The sequence below is a fragment of the Mirounga angustirostris genome, unplaced genomic scaffold, assembly GCF_029215605.1.
Source record: "Mirounga angustirostris isolate CCGP_5_RB_7025 unplaced genomic scaffold, mMirAng1.0.hap1 SCAF_2, whole genome shotgun sequence".
Taxonomy (NCBI): domain Eukaryota; kingdom Metazoa; phylum Chordata; class Mammalia; order Carnivora; family Phocidae; genus Mirounga; species Mirounga angustirostris.
Genome location: NW_026991710.1, coordinates 1,385,005 through 1,408,973, shown reverse-complemented (window position 1 = coordinate 1,408,973; position 23,969 = coordinate 1,385,005). Strand labels below are relative to the sequence as shown.

The following is a 23,969-nucleotide window of genomic DNA, read 5'->3' as shown; positions in this document are numbered from 1 at the left end:
GGGAGCCTGCTTCTCCCTCTCCCACTGCCTGCTGCTTCCCCGGCTCCTGCACTCTTTCTCTCTCTCAAATAAATAAAATCTTCTAAAAAAGCAAGAACAAAACTTTCTGTCAAAAATAAAAAATACAGAGGGTGCATAGAGATGCATGAAAAATGCATTAAAATGTTTCACATAAGTTATTTTAAAGGAAACTCTGGTATAACCACCACCTAGGTCATAGTGTAGAATTTCCAGAAGCCCTGTGTGCCCTTTCCCTATCAGAACCCCTTCCCGCTGCCAAAAGTAACCTCCGCCCTGATTTCTGGAGTCACTACGTTGTTGCTTTTACTTTCCTTTGCAGTTTTCCACCTCAGTGCCTAAATGATCTGTTTGGCTTTACTTTGGAACTGTGAGTTAGTGGTCGTCTGACCACTCTCCCTCCAATCCGAGTCTCAGCTCCACCCGTGTCCCGTGTCGCTCGGTGCTTAGTCTTCCCGTCACGCCCCGTGTCCCACTGTTGATAGCATTTAGGGTGTGGCCAGCTTGCGGCCCTTACGAACCACACTGCTCCTTTGGGCATGTTTCCTGGCCCCACTGGTGCACGCTTCCCTGGGCACAGGACAGTCTCCTCAGCTTTAGTAAGAAGTTGCACTGCCAGAAACACACCCGGGGAGGGTCCTGCCATGGCACGTCCTCACCTGCATGAGGACACCAGGCTTTTAGGAGCAGCCATTCTGGTGGGGACGTAATGGTATCTCGTTACGATTTTGGTTTCTATTTTCCTGCCTACTAATGAGATGGAATAGCTTTTTATATCATCATTGGCTATTAGGAGTTTCTCTTTGGTAAAAGATCTCTTCAGGTTTCTTACCCATGTTTATATGGAGGGCTCTATCTTTCCCTTACTAATTTAGAGGACATCTTGATATAATCCAGTTACAAGCTTGTTACATATACCGTCTCCCTCTCTGTGTTACCTTTTCACTCTCCTAATAGTATCTTTTGACAAATAGAAGTTCTTAATTTTTAATGTAGCGTAATTTACCAATCTTTGTCTTTATGGTTAGTGCTTTTTGTATGCTGTTTAAGAAAGCTTTCCTACGTCACGTTCATGAAGTTTGCTCATGTATTATGTTTAAAAGCTATTTTTATTAGCCTTTGCATTTAGGTTTATAATCCATCTGATTTTTTCTTTTCATGTACTGCTTTAATTGAGAAAGAAATTGCATACAGTGAATAATACAAATAATTTTAATTATTGTGATAAAGTACATTTAATATAAAACTTACTATCTTAACCATTTCTGATTAGACGGTACAGTGGTATTAAATACATTCTCATGGTTGTACAGCTATGATCACCATCCATCCCCAGAACTGTAAAACTGAAACTCTGTGCCCCTTAAACAGTCACTTCCTGCTCTCCCCTCCCCCCACTGCTGGCAGCCACAGCTATGCTTTCTGTCTCTATGATCTGACTGCTCTAGGTACCTCATGTAAGTCGAATCACACAGAATTTATCTTTTTGTCACTGGCTCATTTCACTTAGCGTAATGTCTTCAACATTCATCCTTGTTGTAGCATGTTGCAGAATTTTCTTCCTTTTCGAGGTTGAATGTATGTACCACATTTTACTTACCATTCATCTGCTAGTGGATGTAAGCAGCTTGGGTTGCTTCCATGTTCCAGCCATTGTGAGTAACACTGCTATAAAAATGGGTGTACAAATATCTCTTTGAGGCCCTGCTTTCAATTCTTTTGAGTATATGCCCCAAGGTGAATTGCTAGATCTTATGGTAATTTTTAATTTTTTGAGGAACTACTGTACTTTTTCTACAGTGTCTACCATTTTGCACTCCCACTAACAGTGCGTAAGTGCACTTTCTCCACATCCTCAGCAATACCTGTTGTTTTCTGAGTTTTTTGTTTTGTTTGTTTTTTGGTTTTTTTTTTTTAAAGATTTTATTTATTTTATTTATTTGAGAGAGAGAATGAGATAGAAAGCATGAGAGGGGGGAGGGTCAGAGAGAGAGGCAGACTCCCTGCTGAGCAGGGAGCCCAATGTGGGACTCGATCCCAGGACTCCAGGATCATGACCTGAGCCGAAGGCAGTCGCTTAACCAACTGAGCCACCCAGGCGCCCCTGTTTTGTTTGTTTTTATAATAGCCATCCCAATGGGTGTGAGCTGGTATCTCACTGTGAGTTTGCTTCGCATTCCCCTAATGATTAGTAATATTGATCATCTTTTCATGTGCTTACTGACTATCTGTGTATCTTCTTTGGTAAAAGGTCTATTCAGGTCCTTTGCCTGTTTTTTGTTTTTTTTTTTTAGATTTTATTTATTTATTTGAGAGAGAGAGAATGAGAGAGAGCACATGAGAGTGGGGAGGGGCAGAGAGAGAAGCAGACTCCCCGCCGAGCAGGGAGCCCGATGTGGGACTTGATCCCGGGACTCCAGGATCGTGACCTGAGCTGAAGGCAGTCGCCCAACCAACTGAGCCACCCAGGTGCCCCCTTTGCCCATTTTTTTTTTTAAAGATTTTTTATTTATTTATTTGAGAGACAGAGAGCATGAGAGGGAGGAGGGTCAGAGGGAGAAGCAGACTCCCCGCTGAGCAGGGAGCCCGATGTGGGACTCGATCCCGGCACTCCAGGATCATGACCTGAGCCAAAGGCAGTCGCTTAACCAACTGAGCCACCCAGGCGCCCCCTTTGCCCATTTTTATATTATGTTGTTAATTTTTTTTTCTTGTTGAGTTTTAGGAGTTCTCTATATATTCTGGATAGTAATCCTTTATCAGATATATGCTTTTTAAATATTGTCTCCCATTTTGTGGGTTGCCTTTTTACTCTGTTGAGAACGTCTTTTGATGTACAAAGTTTTTAAATTGTTGTGGTCCAATTTAAATTTTTTCTTTTGTTACCTGTGCCTTTGTTGTCATATCCAAGAAATAGCTGTTGGGGCACCTGGGTGGCTCAGTCGGTTAAGCGACTGCCTTCAGCTCAGGTCATGATCCTGGAGTCCCGGGATCGAGTCCCGCATCGGGCTCCTTGCTCAGCAGGGAGTCTGCTTCTCCCTCTGACCCTCCTCCCTCTCATGCTCTCTGTCTCTCATTCTCTGTCTCTCTAATAAATAAATAAAATCTTAAAAAAAAAAAAAAAGGAAATAGCTGTCAAATCCAATATTGTGAAGCTTCTGTCCTCTGTCTCCTTCTAAGAGTTTTGTTGTTGTAGGTCTTACATTTAAGTCCTTGATACATTTTGAGTTAATTTTTTGTATGGTGCGAGGTAGGGGCCCACCTTCATTTTTCTGCATGTGAATGTCCAGTTTTCCCAGCACCATTTGTTGAATAGACTGTACTTTCTCCATTTAGTGTTCTTGGCATGCTTGTCAAAAATCATTTGACCATATATGCATGGGTTTATTTCTGGGCTCACTATTGTATTCTCTTTGTCTTTATGTCTGTCTTTATGCCAGTACACACTGTTTTGGTTAGTGTAGCTTTGTAGTCAGTTTTGAAATCAGGAAGTATGGGTCCTCCACATTTGTTTCTTTTGGCTATTTGGGGTCTCTTGAGATTTCATATGAATTTTAGGATGGATTTTTCTATTTCTGAAAAAAAGGTCTTCAGGATCTTGATAGGAATTACATTGAACTTGTAGATCACTTTGAGTAGTTTTGGTTAAGTCTTCAGTCCATGAACATGAGATGTGTTTCCATTTATTTATTTTTAAATTTATTTCGGCAGGGTTTTATAGTCTTCATTGTATGAGTCCTTCACCTCCTTTGTTAATTCCTAAGTATTTTATTCTTTTTGATGCTACTATGAATGGAATTGTTTTTGTAATTTCCTTTTCAGATTGCTCATGTGTAGAAATCCAGCTGATTTTTGTGTGTTGATGTTGTATCCTGCTGCTATGCTGAGTTCCAAAGTTCTAACAGTTGTTTGCTTTTTTTTTTTTTTGTGGACTCTAGAGTTTTCTACACATAAAATCATATCATCTGCAGAGATAATTTTACTTCTTCTGTCCCAATTTGGATGCCTTTTATTTATTTTTCTTACCTAATTGCTCTGACCAGAACTTCCAGTACCATGTTGAAGAGAAGTGGTGAAAGCAAGCAGCCTTGCCTTGTTCCTCATCTTAGAGGAAATGCTTTCAGTCTTTCATGGTTGAGTATGGTGTTTCCTGTGGGTTTTCTTATATGGTTTTTATTATGTGGAGGTAGTTCCCTTCTGTTCCTAGTTTGTTGAGTGTTTTTATCATGAAAGGGTGTTAAATATTGTCAAATGATTCTTGACATGATCCTCTATTTTTTTTACCCCCTCCATTCTGTTGATGTGGCATATTACATTGATCAGTTTTCATGTATTGACCCATACTTGCATTCCAGGAATAAATCCCACTTGGTCGTGGTATATAGTCCTTTTAATATATTGCTAGTATTTTGCTGAGGATTTTTGTATCAATATTCATAAGGGTTGTTGGTCTATAGTTTTCTTGTATCTCTGTCTGGCTCTGGTATCAGGGTAATGCTGGCCTCATAGAATGAGTTAGGAAGTGGTCTTCCCTCCTCTCCATTTTTTTGGAAAAGTTTGGGAAGGATTGGTATTGGTTCTTCTTTAAATGTTTGGCAGAATTCACCTGTGAAACTAATGATCTGGGGCTCTTCTTTGTTGGGAGATGTATTATTGATTCAGTCTCCTTACTAGTTATAAGACTATTCAGATTTTCTATTTCTTGGTGATTTAATCTTGATAGGTTTTGTGATATTAGGAATTTATCCATCTCATCTAGGTTATCCAATTTGGTGATGTACAGTCATTAATAGTACTCTCTTGTAATTCTTTTTATTTTTGTAGAATAATGTCCCCACTCTCATTTCTGATTTTAGTATCTGAGTTTTCTCTTTTTTTCTTAGTCCATCTAGTGAAAATTTGTCAATTAAAAAAAAATTTTTTTTTAAGAACTTTGGTTTCATTTGTTTTCTCTATTGTTTCACTATTTATTTCCTTTATCTCTGTTCTGATATTTATTATCTTCTTCCTTTTGCTACCTTTGGGTTTAGTCTGTTCTTTTTATAGTTCCTTAAGTTGTAAAGTTAGGTTATTGATTTCAGACCTTTCTTGTTTCTTAATATTTATAATATTTATAGCATTTATAGCTATAAAATTCCCCTTTGTTGCTGCTATTGCTGTATCCCGTAAGTTGTAGTATGTTGTGTTTTCATTTGCATTCATCTCTAAGTAATTTCTAAATTCCCTTTTGATTTATTCTTTGATCCTTTGATTGTTTAAAAATAATTTAATTTCCATAGTTTTGTGAATTCTCCAGTTTTCCTTTCTTTATTGATTTCTAACTTCATCTTGTTGTAGTCAGAGAAGATGCTTTATATAATAACTATTTTTTGAAATCTCTTGAGCCTTGATTTGTGGCCTAACATATGGTCTGTCCTGGAAAATGTCCCGTGTGCAAGTGTATGTGGTTGTTCCTGGCTGGTGCTCTGTATGTCTGTTGGATCTGGTGGATTTCTTGTGCTGTTTAAGTCCTCTGTTTCCTTATCTTCTTTGTGGTTGTTCTACCAGTTATTGTGAAGGGAGTAATCAAGTCTCCCAACTACTACTGTAGAATTGTTTCATTCTCCCTTCAATTCTGTCAGTTTTTTCTTCATATATTTTGATGGTCTGTCATTGGGCATGTAAATGTTTATAATTGTTGTGTAACAATTGCTGTGTATATCGCATACATGTCATCCTTTGTCTCGTGTAACTATTTTTGACTTAAAGTCTATTTTTTCTGATATTAATATAGCCATCCCTGCTCTCTTTGGGTCAGTATTTGCATATCTCTTTCTATCCTTGTGCTTTCAACCTGTCTGTGTCTTTGGTTTAAAAGTTTGTCTCTTATGGATAGCATATAGTTGGAGCATGTGTTTTTATCTATTCTGCCAATCTCTGTCTTTTGATTGGAGAGTTTAATCCATTTACATGTAAGTAATTACCGATAAGGAGGGACTTACTTCTGTCATTGTGCTGTTTTCTCTGTGCATTATAGATTTTGTCTCTCATTTCCTGCATTACTGTCTTCTTTGTGTTTAGTTGCTTTTTTGTAGTGAATCGTTTAAATTCCTTTCTCATTTTCTTTTGTGTGTATTCTATAGCTATTTTCTTTGTGGTTACCATGGGGATGACATTTAACGTCCTAACATTATAACACTCTAATTTGAGTTTATTACAGCTTAACTTGAATAACATGCAAAAACTCTGCTCCTTTACAGCTCTGTCCCCACCCCTTTCAGTTGTTGATGCCACAAAATTATATCTTTATACATTGTGTGCCCCAAACATAAGCTAATAATTTTTTAAGTGCATTAGTCTCTTAAATTATGTAGGAAATAGGATTTGGAGTTACAAACTAAAGTTACAGTAATACTAGCTTTTACACTTATAGTTGTTTTTTTTTTAACCATGGAGAAAACGAAAAATACAGTGACAGATTGTTATTATAATACTAGCTTATATAACTGCCCACATATTCACCTTTCTTGAGATCTTTATTTCTCCATACTGCTTTGAGATACTGTCTAGTGTCCTTCCATTTCACCCTGCAGGACTCCTTGAGCATTTCTTCCAAGGCATGTGTAGTGATCACATCTCCCTCAGCTTTTCTTTATCTGGGAATGTCTCAGTCTCTCCCTCACCCTTGAAGGACAGTTTGGCCAGATGCAGGATGCTTGGTTGACAGGTTTTTCCTTTTAGCACTTTGAAAATATTGGCCCACTGTCTTCTGGCCTCTAAAGTTTCTGATGAGAGATCTGCTCACTACTTTATGGAGGACCCCTTATATATGATGACACTTCTCTCTTGATAATTTCAAGATTATCTGTTTGTCTTTGTCTTTTGAAATTTTGATTATAATATGCCTTGGTGTTGATCTCTTTTAAAAGAGTTCCTCTTACTTGAAGTTTGTGGAGCTTCTTGGATGTTTATATTCATGTATTTCATCAAATTTGAGATGTTTTCATCCATTGTTTCTTCAAACATTTTTGCTCTCCCTTTCTCTCGCTCCTCCTTCTAGGATGCCCACAATGCATATGCTGGTCTACTTTGTGGTGTTCCACAGGTCCCTTAGGCTCTGTTCACTTTTCTTCAATTTATTTTCTGTATGTTCCTCAGCCTCAGTAAGTTCCATTATCCCATCTTCAAGTTCACTGATTCTTTCTTCTGCCTGCTCAAATCTGCTGTTGAACCACCCAAAGGCATTTTCTATTTCAGTTAGTGTACTTTTCAGCTCCAGAATTTCTTTTTTATTTCCTTTTAGGTTTTCTCTCTCTTTATCATTATTTGCATTTTGCTCACACATTGTTTTCTTGACTTTCTTCACATCCTCCTTCAGTTCTTCAAGCATCTTTAAGACAGTGGTTTTAATGTCTTTGTCTAGTAGATCTGCCATTAGGTCTTTTTCAGGGACAGTTTCTGTTGATGTTTTGTTTTGTTTTTTTGTTTTTTTCCTGTTTGAATGGGATGCTTTTCTTTGTATGCCTTGAAATTTTTTATTGAACTCTGGACATTTGAATCTGATAATGTGGTAGCTCTGAAAATCATATTCTTCCCCTACCACAGGGTTTGCTGTTTTGTGTTAGTGGTTTTGGTTTTCGTTTTTTTATTGCTATAGGGTGTCTCTGTGCTAAAGATCAGCCTGAGGGGCAAACTTAAGGTCTTCTCATGTTTTTTTCTAAGATTTTTCCTGAGCATACACAGTCTATTTCTAATTTTCCCTGCATAAGCAGTAGTTGTCAACCATCCTTGTCCTTTAATTTCTGGCTCCCAAAAGGAGGAAAAGTGAAAAATGAAGGGGGATGTAAAAGGGTGCTGGCCCTTTAATTCCCCTGGGAGTCTGTTCAGCTGGAGGGAGAGGGTCTTACAACACTGGAGAGAGGGGCGACAACGATGACTGCCTGCCTATTTGTCTGTACCTGTGTTATTAGAAGCAGTAGTCAGAGCCCAGATCCCTACCATTTGGAGGACAGGGTCTTTTTGCCCACCCTGGCTTTTGCACAGTGTTCCAGAAACAGGTGGACGATTGCCTGCTGTGTGGCTGGGGTGCAAGATGGGGATGGGCCGCTGCTACTGTGCTAAGAGCTGAAATCGACCAAAAGTAGCTGCAGTTTACCTTCCAAGCTTGGAAGCGGAAAGCCTTCAACAGACTCCTGAGTTCAAAACGGCTATTGCATCAGATGGTTTCTGCCCCTGCAAATGTGGTCCAGGTGGGGAGGCAGTTTCTTACTTACAGGTGCTTCCTACTCTGCCATCTTTCCAGATCTCCTTGGTGCAAATTGTAAGTGTACAGCTTGACATGTTTTTACATTTGTACACATGCATGTGACTCCACCCAGAGCAAGATATAGAATATTTCCAGTACCAGAAGGCTCCTCCTTCCTGTCCTCTCCTAGTCTGTAACCCCAGACAGAGCCATTAATCTGATTCTGTTCAGTGATTTTGAGCTTCATGCAAATGGAACCACGCAGTGTGGGCTCTTTGGTTCTGGCTTTTTTTTGCTCACATTCTATCTGTGGGATTCACTTGTTTGGTGAGTTTTAGCAGATGTGGGTTCCAATAAAACTTGCTGTGTAACACCCATTTAAGAATGTGTCTTAGCTTCTTTACAGCCTTCCCATTGGTAGGCACTGTGATCACAGTGGCTGTGAATATTCGTGTGCATAAACTGTGGTGGATGTGAGTGCTTCTGTCTCTTGGTTTTATATCTGGAAATGGAATTGCTGGATCACGGTGTGTGCATAGGTGGTAGTAGGTACTTCCAAAGAGCTCTTGGGATTGGTCATGACCTTCTCCAGTCCCATTTGCTACATCTTCACCAGCGCACACTGCCAGGCTTTCTCACGTTATTCTGTGGGTCTGTCATTGTATATTTACAGTGGATTATATGGATTTACATTGTGGATTTAGTTTGCATTTCCCTGATGATTAATGATATTGAGGACCTTTCCATATGCTTGATGGTATTTTGGATGTACTCTTTTGTGGTCAGTTTTGCAGACTTCACCCATTTTGAAATTTATGTTAACTGACTTTTTCATATTGATTTGTAGGAGTTCTTTATATATTCTGTATGTGAGTCTTTGTACTAAATTCTGTATGCAAGTCTTTTTTAATATATATTGAAAATTCTTTCTCCCACTCCAGGGAGTCTGTGAGCCAAATCCACTCTGTGGCCTATTTTCATATGGCCTACAAGTTAAGAGTGGTTGTTACAATTTTTAAAAGATAAACACATAAGCCAAGATAAAGAAGAATATGTGACAGGAGCCGTATGTGGCCCGTGGAACCTAAAATACCTTCCCGCTCAGTCTGTGTCTGTGGCTTGTCTTTTCACTCTCTTAATAGTGCTATCTTTTGGTGAACAGAATCTCTTTATTTTAATGAAGTCCAGTGAACCATTTTTTAAATGTTTAAGAATTTTTATGTGCTGATATCTTTTGTCTGCCTTCTAGTAAAGATATTCTTCTGTTTTCTTCTATAAGCTGTATTATTTTAAGCCTACCATCCATTTCACATTAATTTTTCTATATGATATTAGGTATGGTTAAGATTTTTTCCCCCAGGTTGATTTCTGTTTATTTCAGCATCATTTATTAAAAGTGCCATTGTTGGGGCACCTGGGTGGCTTAGTCGTTAAGCATCTGCCTTTGGCTCAGGTCATGATCCCAGGGTCCTGGGATCGAGCCCCACATTGGGCTCCCTGCTCTGCGGGAAGCCTGCTTCTCTCTCTCCCACTCCCCTGCTTGTGTTCCCTCTCTCACTGTGTCTCTCTGTCAAATAAATAAATAAAATCTTTAAAAAATAATAATAATAAAATAAATAAATAAAAGTGCCATTGTTTCCCTACTGAATTACAGTAACATCTGTGTCATAAGTCAGATCACTGCTGTCAAAAGTTCAGAGAAAAACAGAAGCAAAACCAGTGGAGCACTGAAGTAGTAAGTAGCAAAACTTTATTGTGCACACACCAAAAAGACAGCTTACAAACCAGGAGCACTCAAACCAAGCCATGGAGTGAAGCTCAGAGGTCTGTTGTCATAAAGCAGCTTATATGGTGTGGAGGCAGGAACTGGTTATTCTTCACAGTGGTGGACTACTGCATTAGGATTTGGGGGGGCACAATTTGAGATTCACTTATGATTTTCAGAGGCACAAGCAAGAAGCAACCCAGATCAAGTTAGCCTCCCTGATCTTGCAGAATAGACTAAATGAAGCATTGCTTGTAGGACTACACTGGTTTCACCTGCTTAGGGAATTTTCAAGGCTGGTCTCCATGTGTGTTTTATTTTTAACATTGTGTAATGTGAATCTTTTTCTGGACTCTGTTCTGTTTCATGTGTTGTGGTTTTTTTTTTTTTTAATCTATCCTGTGCTAATACTCCCCTGCCTTAGTTATGGTAGCTTTGTAATCATAAGTCTTAATACCCTATGGTATGTCTTCCATCTTTGTGTTTCTTCTATATAGTATTATCCAGTCTTAGGTTCTTTGCATTGCCATATAAAGTTCTTTGATCTACTTTTTTAAAAACCCTGCTGGGATTTTGATTGTATTTTCATGCGTCTGACAAAGGACTCATATGCAGACTGTAATAGAGAACTCCTATCAATAAGAAAAAGCCAGTTAAGGTAATTTTTAAATGGGCGACAATTTGAAATTAATCTACCCACCCAGCCATGCAGCCAGCACCTGCACCTGGCTGAGCCCCACCCAAGGTGCTGATCCATGGCAGTGTGCTTTGGACTGGTTTGTCATGAGGCAGCAGGTAACTGGTCCAAGCTGGCCCGGCTTCCTCCGGCCTGGCGGCAGGCCCCAAAGCCCAGCTGGGTTTTCCGGTCCTTCTGCCTACTGCTTTGTACTTTGTATCTATTCCTGCTCTGAAGAGATGCTTTTGTTTTGTTCTTTAAAGAACTGTCTTTTTGTTTTTCTCTGTTTATATTTATCCATTTCTTCTTGTGCCTGAACACGAGGAGTGCATTAACATGCAAGTTTATGTGCCATTTTAACTGGAAGCTCAGTTTGTTGCTTGAGTTTTTGTTCCCTAAGGTATGGCTTACTCCTGAAGGGATCCATTATCTGTCCTTTAATGCTCTCTGTTCCTTGGTTTTCTTTTTCTCATTTGTTTCTTTGACTACCGAGTTTTGGCATACTTTAACTGAGGCAAGTGTTTCTGGCTTCTTCGTTTTGCCTACATACTCTTTTCTTGTATCAGACTTGTCCGCTCCTAACTTCTCTGGACCCTCTTTGTAACTTCTTTCAAAATTTCAGACTCAAGGCCGTCCTCATCTGATGAAGAATAGAATGCAGATGATATTTCACCAGGGTGGGTTGGTTTAGCCTCAACTTTCTGTTTTCTTCTATAATTATGTTTTTAAGTCCTGGCTGCCTTCCACTTTTCTTCTGACGGAAGTGGCAAGGGGGCGAGGGGCTTATAAATTCAGCTGTGCTCCGCTCCTCACTGTCAGCCGTTGCATGGGGCATGGTTAGATTTTTTTTCACCTGGACCACCCGTACCTCCCACCCCTCAAGCCAGGCTGTATCCAGAGCGTGTCCCTGGTGTCCCCTGCGGCTGCTCTCTCTGCTGGGTGGGAGGGCACTACGAGGTCATTGGTCCTACCTCCTTTACCTACTTGGATGCTTTCAAGTTTGTGGTATGATGCTAGATCCCTTTTCTAGTAGTAATATTCCTGGAGAATTCATTCTTTCCCTTATTTTGGTGTGTTATTTCCTATTTTGCTTCTTTCATTTTGCTTCCTGAGGTTTGGGAGAGGATGATTCTATGAGCCAGAGTTTTCCACTATGAGTCAAAGTATATATTTTTAATGTCCATTTTGGTAAATTGTAGGCTATTTTCTATTCTTATAAGAACTTTTGTTGGGAACTGTTTGATGAGCAAATTAAATCATCTTACATTGTGAAAACCATTAGTGAGATTCTGTGTCACCTTCACAGTCTCATCTCCGGGAACTGGAGCAAGAAGCCCATTGTGTTGCAGGAGAGCACTTTCTTATAACAAGTAGTAATCAGCTCCGAGAGGTAAGACTGAATTTTGTTTTTGTTTTTTTATAAAATATACTTACTTAGAGGTTAAAGAGAGATTTATTCTGAATTTATAAATATTATTTTATGTTGATGATCTAGAAAGAATGTAAGTTATCCATGTTTTCTCACATTGAGATTCATTCTTCAAAGCCTGTAAATCCAAGAAAAGTATGAATTCAGAATTTGAGTGTTTGTGGCATCTAATTGGGTAGGCCTTCTGTGGCTGTGGTAGTGATGTTCAGTTTCTCTCAAATCTGAGACCCGCTCATCACGTGTCACTGCTTTTGTTGAAGATCCTCTTTGGCAAGCTAAAGCTACACCTGCTGAGTCCCAGGGAGACTCTTCCCAGAACAGGGCTGCAGAGACTTCCATCCACGTCAGAAGCCGTGGTAAGTTCAAAATTTGTCCCCATTCTTTTTGAGACAGTAGCATGCCTACATGGAGTCACCCACAGACCCACCCGTGCTCCCTGCAGTGGGCTGTGCGGCAGGTGCTCCCATGAGGTGCTCCCCAAAAGGCTGCCCTCCTAGTATGAACCATGAGAAAGAGGCATACAGTACGGTTTTCCAGAAGCAAGCCACTGACTTCATTTTCTTCAAAGGAAAATTAGGTGGAATTTTGTTCTGAAAACAAATTGCTGTCAATCCAATCACAGCCTCTTAGAAACTAGAGGCTGCCAGAAACTAGAAATGGGGAAGGTTGTCAGTCTTCTCCTTTCCTAGATTTATTTTTTATTTTTTATTTTTTTAAAGATTTTTTATTTATTTATTTGACAGAGAGATAGAGAGAGAGAACAAGTAGGCAGAGAGGCAGGCAGAGGGAGAGGGAGAAGCAGGCTCCCCACCGAGCAGGGAGCCCGATGCGGGCCTCGATCCCAGGACCCTGGGATCATGACCTGAGCCGAAGGCAGACGCTTAATGACTGAGCCACTCAGGCGCCCCGATTTATTTTATTCTTAATATAGATGTGGAAGGTTTTTTTAAAAGATTTTTTATTTATTTGTTTGTCAGAGAGAGAGAGCACAAGCAGGGGGAGCAGCAGAGGGAGAGGGAGAAGAAAGCTCCCCACTGAGCAGGGAGCCCAATACAGGACTCAATTCCAGGACCCTGGGATCATGACCCGAGCCGAAGGCAGATGCTTAAGCGACTGAACCACCCAAGTGTCCCCCTAGATTTATTTTAGAAAATTTGAGCTACCTTTCCCCTGAGAGGAGCCTGTTTTATAAACAGGGAGGAGTGAGAGTCTACTCTATCAGAATGGCAGAGTATAGGGGCACCTGGGTGGCTTAGTGTGCTGAGTGTTCTCGACTTTTGATTTTGGCTCAGGTCATGGTTTCAGGGTAGTAGGATCGAGCCCTGAGTTGAGCTCCGCACCTGGCGGGAACTCTGCTTGGGATTCTTTGCCTCTCCTTCTTCTGCTCACTCTCTAAAATAAATGAATAAATCTTTAAAAGATATATGTTAAAAAAAAAAAAAAGAATGGCAGAGTATAAATAGATGTCCAGAATCCAGTAAATAATATTCATGAAAGCATGCAGAGTGGGGATCAGTAAGTAAGTGGACTCGTTTTTGTTTTTAAGATTTTATTTATTCATTTGAGAGAGAAAGAGAATGAGCAGGGGGGCGGAGAGCGGCAGAGGGAGAAGCAGGCTCCCTACTGAGCAGGGAGCCTGACACGGGGCAGATGCTTCACTGACTGCGCCACCCAGGCATCCCTGCAGTGGCCTTGTGTTGCGGTGAGAGCCAGCTGTGGGGGCTCCAGCCTGTGCTCTCTGTGCCGTGTCCAGCATTCGACTTAGCAGCAGCCTCCCTCCCTACACACATGGCCGCTCCAGCACTGCACGCTCTGCCCATCTCGGCCCTCCCAGAGCCCCTTGCTTTCTGACAGTCCCCACGTGCGGCCCTCAGTGGGCTCAGGTGGCAGTTCTTGAGTGGATCACAGACATCTGTAGAGTGATATGTCCTGAAGGGGGTTGAATCTGCCCCTTCCCCACCTCAGTGGACACCCATCCTCCTCCTGGGTCCTTGGGAGCCAGCAGTGGGTAGAGCAAGGGCAGTGGAGTCAGCCACATCCACCTGCATAGCTTGGGCATGTCTTTGACTCCTCTGTGCCTCAGTTTCCTGACCTGTAAAAGAAGGATAATAACAGTCCTTTCCCGACAGCAATCCTGTGAGTGTTCAACAAGTGTGTGGATGTGTGCCTATGTGTAAAACAGTATTTAGGACGATGCCTGACATATGAGCTCTCAAAAACCAGCAAGTACTGGCTATAATTATTAGCTACTGCATCCAGAAACCTACGAGTCATCTTGGATTTTCTTCCAGCCTCACCCCACAGCCAGCTTTACAGTCTCTACCTGCAAACAGGTTCTTGAGTTTGTCTGCTCCCTCGGTCCTCGTGGTCACCGCCTCAGTCACCTCCCACTCACAGCCCTGCAAAGCCCCCTTAGCAGCTTCCCTGATGGTTACCCATCACATCCAGGCAGAGCCATGTTTTACATTAGAAAAATCATGTTATTCCCCTGATGTACATTCCAGGGGCTTCCCGTGACCCTTAGATTAAGGCCCCAGCCCTCCAGTGTGTCTGCAGGCCCCGGGTCTGGCCCTGCCCCTTCTCTGGCCCCCCCTGCTCCCAGCGCCCCATGAGCACACTGCTCTTCACGGGTTCTGCACGGGCTCTTTCCTGGCCTGGAGACTCTCCTGGAGTTTGCACAATGGCTTCTGATTGTTGGCTTAAGTGCTGCTTTCAGAGAGGCCTCCCCTGGCCACACAGACAACAGTAAGGTCCCCAGGCACAACCTGTTTCTTCACCCAGATCTGTTTCCTGCACCTAGAGTTACCTTAGTTCCTGGTTGGCTTGTCACTCTAGGACATAGGCTGCGCAAATCAAAGCCCATGTTTGACCTGTGCACTGCATCTCCAGAGCCGAGCAACCTGAACCAGCACAAGTGTCTGTTCACGGAGATCCGGGACAGCACGGAGCAGGCCCCATCCTGCTGGGGAGACTCTGGCCTGGATTCCACACCCACACCGCAGAGGGGCACTGCGCCTTGGAGGTGGAGTGCAGCGGTAGCTGGAAGAGCTGCACACTTGCCCCCGTGGGGCCTGGCGCTGAGGGTCTCGGTCTGATGTATTCTCCGTCCTGGCACTGGCTGACAGTGTTGCCCTTCCTTCGCTGCTGCTTAGCTCTTCCAGACAGCCAGCAACTAAGAAAGGAAACGAAACGCTCTTGTGGTGTTGATGTGCTTTCTTGTAGACAGAATTAACGACCTTAATTATTTTTCACAAAGACATGATTGAGGTAAATCATATTAACCTCTCTTACTTAACCGACCAAGTCATACTATTTTGTGCATTTGAAAAAAGATGAACTTTTACTAGGGAGCTCATGTACACGGTTCTAAATTCAGAATTAAGACTCCTGTCTTCTTTCCTTCCCTTCCTGTTCCCTTCCCCATGTGGAAGGATGTGGAGTTCAGGTAAAATGTGTAGCTTCGAACAGTTCAAGTAAGGGCACAACTGTGATCTTAGATACAGTTTTGTTAGGCTTTTATTTTTATTAGATTTTATGTTTTATTTCACAGCACTATTGAACAGAAGGTACAGAGAAGTCTCATATACTGCCATCCTCCCACCCCCACCACACCCGCTCCCCCACCCTCTCCCCCACTGTCCACATCCCCACCAGTGGGACCATTTGTTACACTCAGGGAACCTCCGCTGACACATCAGCATCATCATCCAAAGTCCATAGTTCATCTCCGGGGTCACCCTTTGTATTGCACATTCTGTAGGTTTGGACAAATGTGTCATGACAGGTGTCCACCATTATGGTACCACACAGAGTGGCTTCACTGCCCTAAACACCCTCATGCTCCACATGTTCCCCCCTTTTTCCCTCCCCCCGCCCTGATATTTTCACTGTCCCTGTAGTTTTGCCTTTTTCCGGAATGTCCTGTAGATGGAACCATACAGTATGTAGCCTTTTCAGACTGGCATCTTTCCCTTAGTCATGTACATTTAAAGTTCCTCTATGTCTTTCCTAGTGGATAACTCATTTCTTTTTAATGATGAATAATGGTCCATTGTCTGGATGGACCACAGTTATCACCCATTCACCTACTGAAGGACATCTTGGTTGCTTCCAAGTTTTGTCAATGAGGAAGAATGCTGCTATAAACATCTGTGTACAGGTTTTTGTGTGGACGTAAGTTTTCAGCTCCTCTGGGTAAATACCAAGGAGCATGATTGCTGGATCGTATGGTGAGAGTATATTGAATTTTGCAAGAAACTGACAAACTATTTTCCAAAGTGGCTGCACCATTCTGCCTTCCCATGAGCCGTGGATGAGAGTTCCTGCTGCTCCACATCCTCGCTAGCATGTGCTGTTATCAGGCCTTTGGATTCTGCCCATCCTAACAGATGTTAGCTATGTCCTGAAAAGACCACTCTTACAGCTGGTTGAAGGAGGGAGGAGTCTCGTTAATAGGCTGTCACTGTAGTGTGGGGGCAGAAGTCTCCGTGGTCCAGCTGACAGCTGTGAAGATGGAGCAGTGGAAGAATTTCCAGAGCATTTTTAGAGCAGAAAGGAACTCTGTGACTGTGAGTTCATGTGAGCATCAACAAAAGACTGTGGGGGTAGCTCTTGGTTTTCTTATTTATGCAACTGAGCAGAGAGAACAGGCCACTACTCAGGGAAAACTGGGGGAGGAACAATTTCCTGGGGTGGGGGTGGGGTCAAGCATTCACCTCGGACTTACTAAGACAGAGATGTTCAGAAGACACAGGCACAGAGATGTCACAGGAGCGGTCAGGTCAGTGAAAAGTCTTGTGCTGGAAGTGGTCAGCCAGTTTTTAGTAAAGTTGCCGTGGGATGGTGGTCCCCTACCCTGGCCCAAGCTTTGGAAAAACACTAATGCCCAGGCTGACGACTGATCCACAGAATCGTGTCTGTGGGTTGGACAGCCAGACCCAGGCATGTTTTTCATAAGCCCGCCAACACTGATAACCGCAGAACCTAACGCTGAGAAACTGACCCTTAGAGGTCAGGGGAAGGGGAGGCGCCGACAAGAGGCTGCGGATTGGTTATGAAAAGAAAGGAGCCGAGAAGAATGTGCTGTCAGGAGCCAACACGGACTGTGTGATAAAGCTCTCAGGGCGGCAGGCGGCTGCGGAACTGCCTCTGATCATGAACCAATGCTGGTAGGGCTTTGTCCAAAGTTCTATGAGATCAAATACTTAAATCTTTTCAAGGGTTCTCGGACGGCTGAAGTAGAGATATACAGAGAGACTGTGGTTAGATGAGTAAGGTATCGAGATAAGGAGAGCTAGTCGATCTTAAGCAGGTTTCTTGGCTAAGTGTTTTCATATATTGTCATCCCCCTGGGGATAGCTTTTCTAAGTAAATGGCAATTCTGGATTGTACTGAGGTAGGGTGCCTCCCCCTGGGCAGCACCTACTCCCATGACACCAGTGTCGGCTCTCCGGGTTACGGTTCTGTGGCCAGCCAAGACTCTTGGGTCCTCAGTCTTTATTCAAACAGACGGGGACGCAACTTCATGCCTTACACTGTTACATGAGAGTTAGCCCAACCTGATTTATAGATTCAAAACAATCCTCGCAGCAGTTTTTTGGAGAAGCTGGAAAGCTGATTCCCAAATTGACATGGAAATGCCAAAAACTAAGAGCCAGTGTGATCTTGGGAAGCACTACTGGAGGACTTAGCCTGTTGGACGTCAAGACTAATCCTAAAAAAATAGGGATTGCCGGGAACTAAGTAGCACAGTCTAGTGTCGATTGGAGCATGAACAAACAGGCCAGTGGACCCAGGATGGGGAGTCCACACATGCGTACGAAAGGCACGATCTCCGAGAGGGTGGCTCTGCCAAGCAGTGAATAAGGAGGGCTCGTTCCATAAATGACCCCTATTTCACACCATACACAAAAATAAACTCCAAGCAAATTGTACATCTAAATACAAAAAGCAAAACAACGAAGATTGCAGAAGATAACCATAAGGGAATATCCTCAAGACCCTGAGATGGGTGAATGTTCCTAAATAGAACACAAGATGCATTACCCATACAGGAAAAGATTGATAAATTGGGCAACAGTAGAATTAAGAATCTCTGTTTATGAAGAGATGCCATTAAACAAGTAAATAAGCAAGTCACAGAAGGCAGAGAGATTTCCAGTAAATATAACCAGCTGAAGAAAACACTGTCCAGAATAACAACTTCCTACAAATCAACAGGGGGAAAAAAAGACATGCAAACCAATTTTTTAAATGAGCAAAAGACATGAACAGGGGTTTAATGAGAGAAGATACCTAATTAGTCAATGAGTATGTGAATACTGTCCAAGTATATTAGTCACTGGGGAAATACATATAAAACTACCATGCAGTATCACTTCACATTTACCAGAATGGCTAACATTAAGGCCTGGGACATGTGTTGGCAAAGATGTGGAGCAACTGGAACATCCACATGGTGCTGGTGGGGAACAGATGTGTGCCTTCACTTGGGAGAACTGGCTGGTGTTGCCTCTGCTTCAGTTGGCCCTGCGATTCCATTCCTCTCTGTGTTTCTGCTCAATAGAACTGCAGACATATGTTAACCAAAATCGGGCTCCGAATGTTCACAGCAACACTACTCATCATGGCCCGCAAACAACCCACTAGTATCCATCAAGGAGAAAATATAGTTGTCCTACATTCAAACGAACAGTTGAAAACAGGAGTACAAGTAAATGAAATGCCGCTTCATACAACACAGTTGAGCCTTAAAACCACCCTGTTGAACAAAACCACACACACAGAGTGTCTGTCCTGTTGCATGGATACGAAGTTCGAAAGCTGGGAAAAGTGGCCTTGATGGTGGAGGCAGAGTGGTGGCTACCTGCAGGGGAGGGGAAGGGGCAGGGACCCGCAGGGGATCTGGAATGTTCCATGTGCGTGGTCTTACCCAAGCATGTTCACTTTGTGGTAATCGAACAAATCATGTTCTTAGGATCTTGTGTTGTCCTATATGTAATATTTTGACCTTTTAAAATTAGTTTTAAAATCCATAATCCTATTCTGATGTTACCTCCCTGACATTATGCCTGGATAACTGTAGTTGAAACATTGGGTGTTCCTAAACTCTTGAGTTACACATTTGTAGGCATTTTCTTAGTTTATTCTCCTGTGTGGTATTTTACATACCCTGGATTTAGATTTCATGAATTTAAATCTCAGGAGCAATCTTATTTCCAAGCTTGTGTGAAATGCCTTTAGCTCTCATATGTACAGCAATGATTTTGTAAGGGATTAAGATTAAAGACACTTGATAAACTCAATTTATTATGAATCTTCACTTTGGAAAATATGGTCAATACAGACCATTTATTATTAGGACTTTCTCCAGCTGAAAATAAGTGTTCAAAATGTTAAAATTAAATGAAGGAATTATACTGGTGACATTTATTCTCATTTTTCAGTTAAGTGCTGTGCAGGACCTTCATCCATTACCCAAGATAATTTTGGAATATAGACGGGTAGGTTCCCTTTGTGTGTGAATGAGTTGGTGAGGGAGGGGAGCCATCTGGCCCCACCTCTGATAAGAGCCATCAATCCATAATCACAGCAGTAGCCCTGGCAGCGTTCTGAGGGGAACAGAGCTTGTTCAAGCCGGCCTGGTTCCAGCGCTGCTCTCGTGCACCCCGCTCGGCACCGAGCCAGAGGGTCCCACGGCGACGAGGACGGATGAAGGTGGGAAGGGGATGTGTGTGTTGTCATCGGGTGGCTTCTCTGTGGACTAGATTCCAGCAGCACAGAGTTCAGAAGCCTCTCTCGAGGGCCTCCTCCCACTCCCCAGCCCTGGGCCTGGCGAAGTTCCCTGCAGCCCTCTGAGCATGTTGGCTTGCTCGTTCGCTGACATGCTGCCTTCTTCCTCAGCAGCCGATGCTTCCTCTGTCCACGCACCTCCGCGTGTTCTCTGTTGTCCGTGAACGGCGTCCATAGCTTGGCTGCTGCTTGTACTATCAGTCTGTCACTCCCTGAACCTGTGGCCTGCTGCTCTCCTGAGGTGTGGCAGCCGACAGGGCTTGGTCATGGCGCCAAATGGCCTTCTCCTTGAAGGGACAAAACGATTGGAAGAGAACTGAAGGCACCCTAGGGGATGCGGGAGGATGGGTACCCAGGGCTCCCCGTTTATCTCTGCAACGTTTCTGAGAAAAGAATCATTCCAGAATTATTCTGGAAAGAGGGTAGGGTGCCATCTTTCCCTGTGGGTCATTGTTATTTAATTGTGGGTACCACACTAGCCTGTTGCAGGGCCTCCTGGAGCTGACACGTGAGCACCACATGCCCAGCACTCTGTGAAACACTGCTTTGATGCTTGTTCTTGCTGGATGCTGAAACAAGAAAATGATTACTCTTGTCTGTGCAACCTAGGTTCACAAGACCAAATCAGCCTTTGTGGATGGATGACTAGCTTGCATGAGAAAGGTGACTGAGCTAAACGAGATCCTGTGCCCAGGAATGTGGTTTCCGCGTGGCATCAGATACATGTACAATTCCCTGAAATTTTAGTTAACGATGAAATCACCAAATATTCTTGAGCTGTGAGCCATGATTTTTTTTTTTTTTGAAGATTTTATTTATTTATTTGAGAGAGAGAGAATGAGAGGGGGGAGGGTCAGAGGGAGAAGCAGACCCCCTGCCGAGCAGGGAGCCCGATGCGGGACTTGATCCCGGGACTCCAGGATCATGACCTGAGCCGAAGGCAGTCGCTTAACCAACTGAGCCACCCAGGCGCCTGAGCCATGATTTTGTTATTACTTGGGTCTCTTTATAGCCTGAGTGGTCATCATGCCTTCGGACCTGGAGCTGCACGTATGCCGAAGCCCTGGGCTTCCCCAGGCACTGTGACACCTGTCACTGAGCCTCTTCCCGTGCCCATTGCAGGGAAGGAGGAGGAGCCTGCAGGCAGGGGTATTCCATCTGGGCCCCTGTCTTGGCTGCACAGCCCCGCCTGGAGTCCATGCTGAGCCCCTGTGGCACATGGTCCTCCTCTCCCCGTGCTCAGGGGCTTGAAGGGACCTGAAGGCCCACATGTCCTGTTGCAGTTTTTGCATGGGTTAGGGGAACCTCCTTGTTGGTCAGCAGTTGGCTGACACCCAGAGACCTTTCAGGGTTGGGGGCTTCGGGCCAGCAGCTTGTGGACGTCTGCAGGAGAGCAGTGAGTGTGTGCTGTGTGCAGGGAGACTAAGGGTCACTGTGCTCTTGACTTCACGTGCCATTGCCAGCGCTGAAACTGATTCTTCTTAACTGATAAAGGGCTCCATTTCCTCTACGTGGAATCAGACTGGAACTGTGACTGGAAGACTTTCAGCCAGGCATCCGGTAAGTTAGCGCCCCTTGGTAGACGCCAGTTTCTGTGCCTCAGAGTTGAGTTTTTGCCTATATGTGTGTTTGCCTGTGCACTTTCTGTTTCTAAGAGAGGGCCCCATGTAGATAGATGTGTTTTACTCTGTTTATCCACTCAGCTAATACCCACTTAGCACCTGCTGTGTTTTAGGAACATAGTGGGGGAATAAGACACATGGTCCCTGCCGTCATGATGTGTTGAGTTAGTGAGGGGTCCTTTCCATCCAGAGAGTCATGTGTGCTGGGGCTGAGGGCAAAAGGGACACCCCCTTCCCACTTCCCCTTCCTCGTCTTCAGATTTGTACTGGACAGGAAGCTTCTGAGGTCCAGAGATGTGTTGAAATGTCTGATGCTCTGATGACCTCCTCCATTTCTTTGTTGTTGTTCCAGACTGTCTCTGATGAAAAAAGCTATAAATACCCTTGAATTTATGATGCAGCTTTAATAACACTCAAAGCAATTAGCTTTTTAAATGGCTTTATATTTTTGAATTAAAGATGATTCATTACTAATTTTTCATCGCAGAACAGTCCCTTAAGTACAGAAATGTAAAAACAAACAAACAAAAACTAATAAGTCACTTATTATTCCACCATGCAGTATTAACTGTGGTTAACATTTTGGTGTCTATCCTTATTGACTTTTTGCCAAGTACATATATTTATAAAATACTGTTTTTCTACCAAAATAAAACCTCACTTTTATACTTCTCAATTTTGTTTATGATGTCTTGATATCATACATTAATATTGACCTGAATCTATATTTAGATTTGAACATTTGAATTATTTAAACATATGAATTGAATACATTAATTATTTAAATATGCACTGTAAAAATATATACATATGAGTATATATTTGTGATAAATTCAAATAGTGTGGACATGGGTGGAAAAAAACTTCAGTGCCCTTTCCTTTCCCTTCACGACACGTCTGTCTACCCCGTGGGTCCCCTGTCACTGGTCTGAACTGCATCCTGCCAGCCTTCATCTGGCCTTTACGTGTGTGGGTGCCCAGTGCTCACAGCTGGTGGTCATGTGGGGCTGGGTGGGCTCACACCTGCAGGAGCCGCAGCCCTGCTCAGGGCCCTACGCTCTCTGGACGTCGCACCCACCTTAGGAAGGCCTTTCTCTGGACACCCCACTTTAGAGAGCTCTTCTGCGGTCTTTACCACAAGCAGCACTAAGACTAGTGCCTCCTCTGAAGGCAAGTGCCTGCTGCACCTTTTCTCTTAGCTGCTGCTTCTCATCAAAGAGTAATTTATGAGTTCTACTGGGAAAACGCACTGGTTTTTTTTATTTGTTTGTTTGTTTTTTCAAAGAGCGAGAGAGGGAACACAAGCAGGGGGAGTGGGAGGGGGAGAAGCAGGCTTCCCGCCGAGCAGGGAGCCCGATGTGGGGCTCGATCCCAGGACCCTGGGATCATGACCTGAGCCGAAGGCAGACGCTTAACGACTGAGCCACCCAGGCGCCTCTGAGAAAACGCACTTTTTACGAGGTCCTTGCTTTTGCCTGTACAGCGTTGTAAGATCGTATTTTCTATTACATTTCCAGGTTAATCTCTTGCTGTGTTTTATTCTCTTCCAGTAATCTCCAGGGTCTCTGGTTTGTGGGTAGCACTCCTTCCAAGTTTTTAGTGACGCTCTTGTTTTTTTTATTTTCTGTTATTTCAGTTGAATTTTTGGAAAGAGAAGGTATAACATAATGTGTGCATTTGGCCACTACTTTCCACTGGAAGTCCACATCATCATTTTAACAGCTACTTTATACCCCACTTGATGGCTGTCCCTGGTGACGGTCGTTTAGATTGTTTTCAGTTGTACTTATTTTATACAGAGATGCCATAAACATACCTGTATGTATATTTTTGGTACATTTTTCTGATGATTTCCATAGCATTCCCAGAGATGGAATTCCTGAGTCAAAGTATACGTGTATTTTTAGGGCTTTATGTTATAGGTTGTGTTTCTTACCTTCCTTGTTAGGTGGGAGCCCTTTCTTTTCAACTGTGTCCATCCTGAGTGGAAGTAGAAGCCCCCATCTGATCATTTTCATCCACCTAAAACCCTCATTCTTTGAGTTCTCTTAGCATCGAGTGGTTCATTGATCAGTATTTGCTTTATCAAAACCCCGGTCTAGTATCCTCCTAGACGTTCCCTGTACTTGTCCTGATGGCCACCACATGGTGTTTTAACTGCCTGATGACTTCTGTTTACCCTGTTAGATTGTATGTTCCAAGAGAACAGGGACTTTTTGCCTCTTTTGTCGACTTACTCCCCACCGTGGCCTGGCTCTGCGCCTGGTAGGCACCAAGTACTTACTGAGTGAAAACCTGGGTGTGTGATCCACCCTTGAGTTGCCTTCCCATGTCTCAAAGTCACGTGGTTTGGGATCATCATCAGGATTGCCGCGTGTTAACAGTGTAGGCCCAGCCTCTTCCCCAAGCTGTCATGTTCTCCATCCTGGCTGGCAGTTGCTCAT

The 23,969-nt window shown here is 43.2% G+C and overlaps 1 non-coding gene across 1 annotated transcript; it reads left to right on the top strand.

The window, feature by feature from the left end:
• The first annotated feature begins 11,853 nt into the window (after window positions 1-11,853).
• On the top strand, window positions 11,854-22,879 carry LOC123849007 (uncharacterized). The gene is made up of 5 exons (XR_010409232.1): window positions 11,854-12,073; window positions 12,373-12,468; window positions 19,558-19,614; window positions 19,704-19,828; window positions 20,513-22,879. It is a non-coding gene; the product is annotated as an uncharacterized LOC123849007 (transcript).
• The last annotated feature ends 1,090 nt before the right edge of the window (window positions 22,880-23,969 follow it).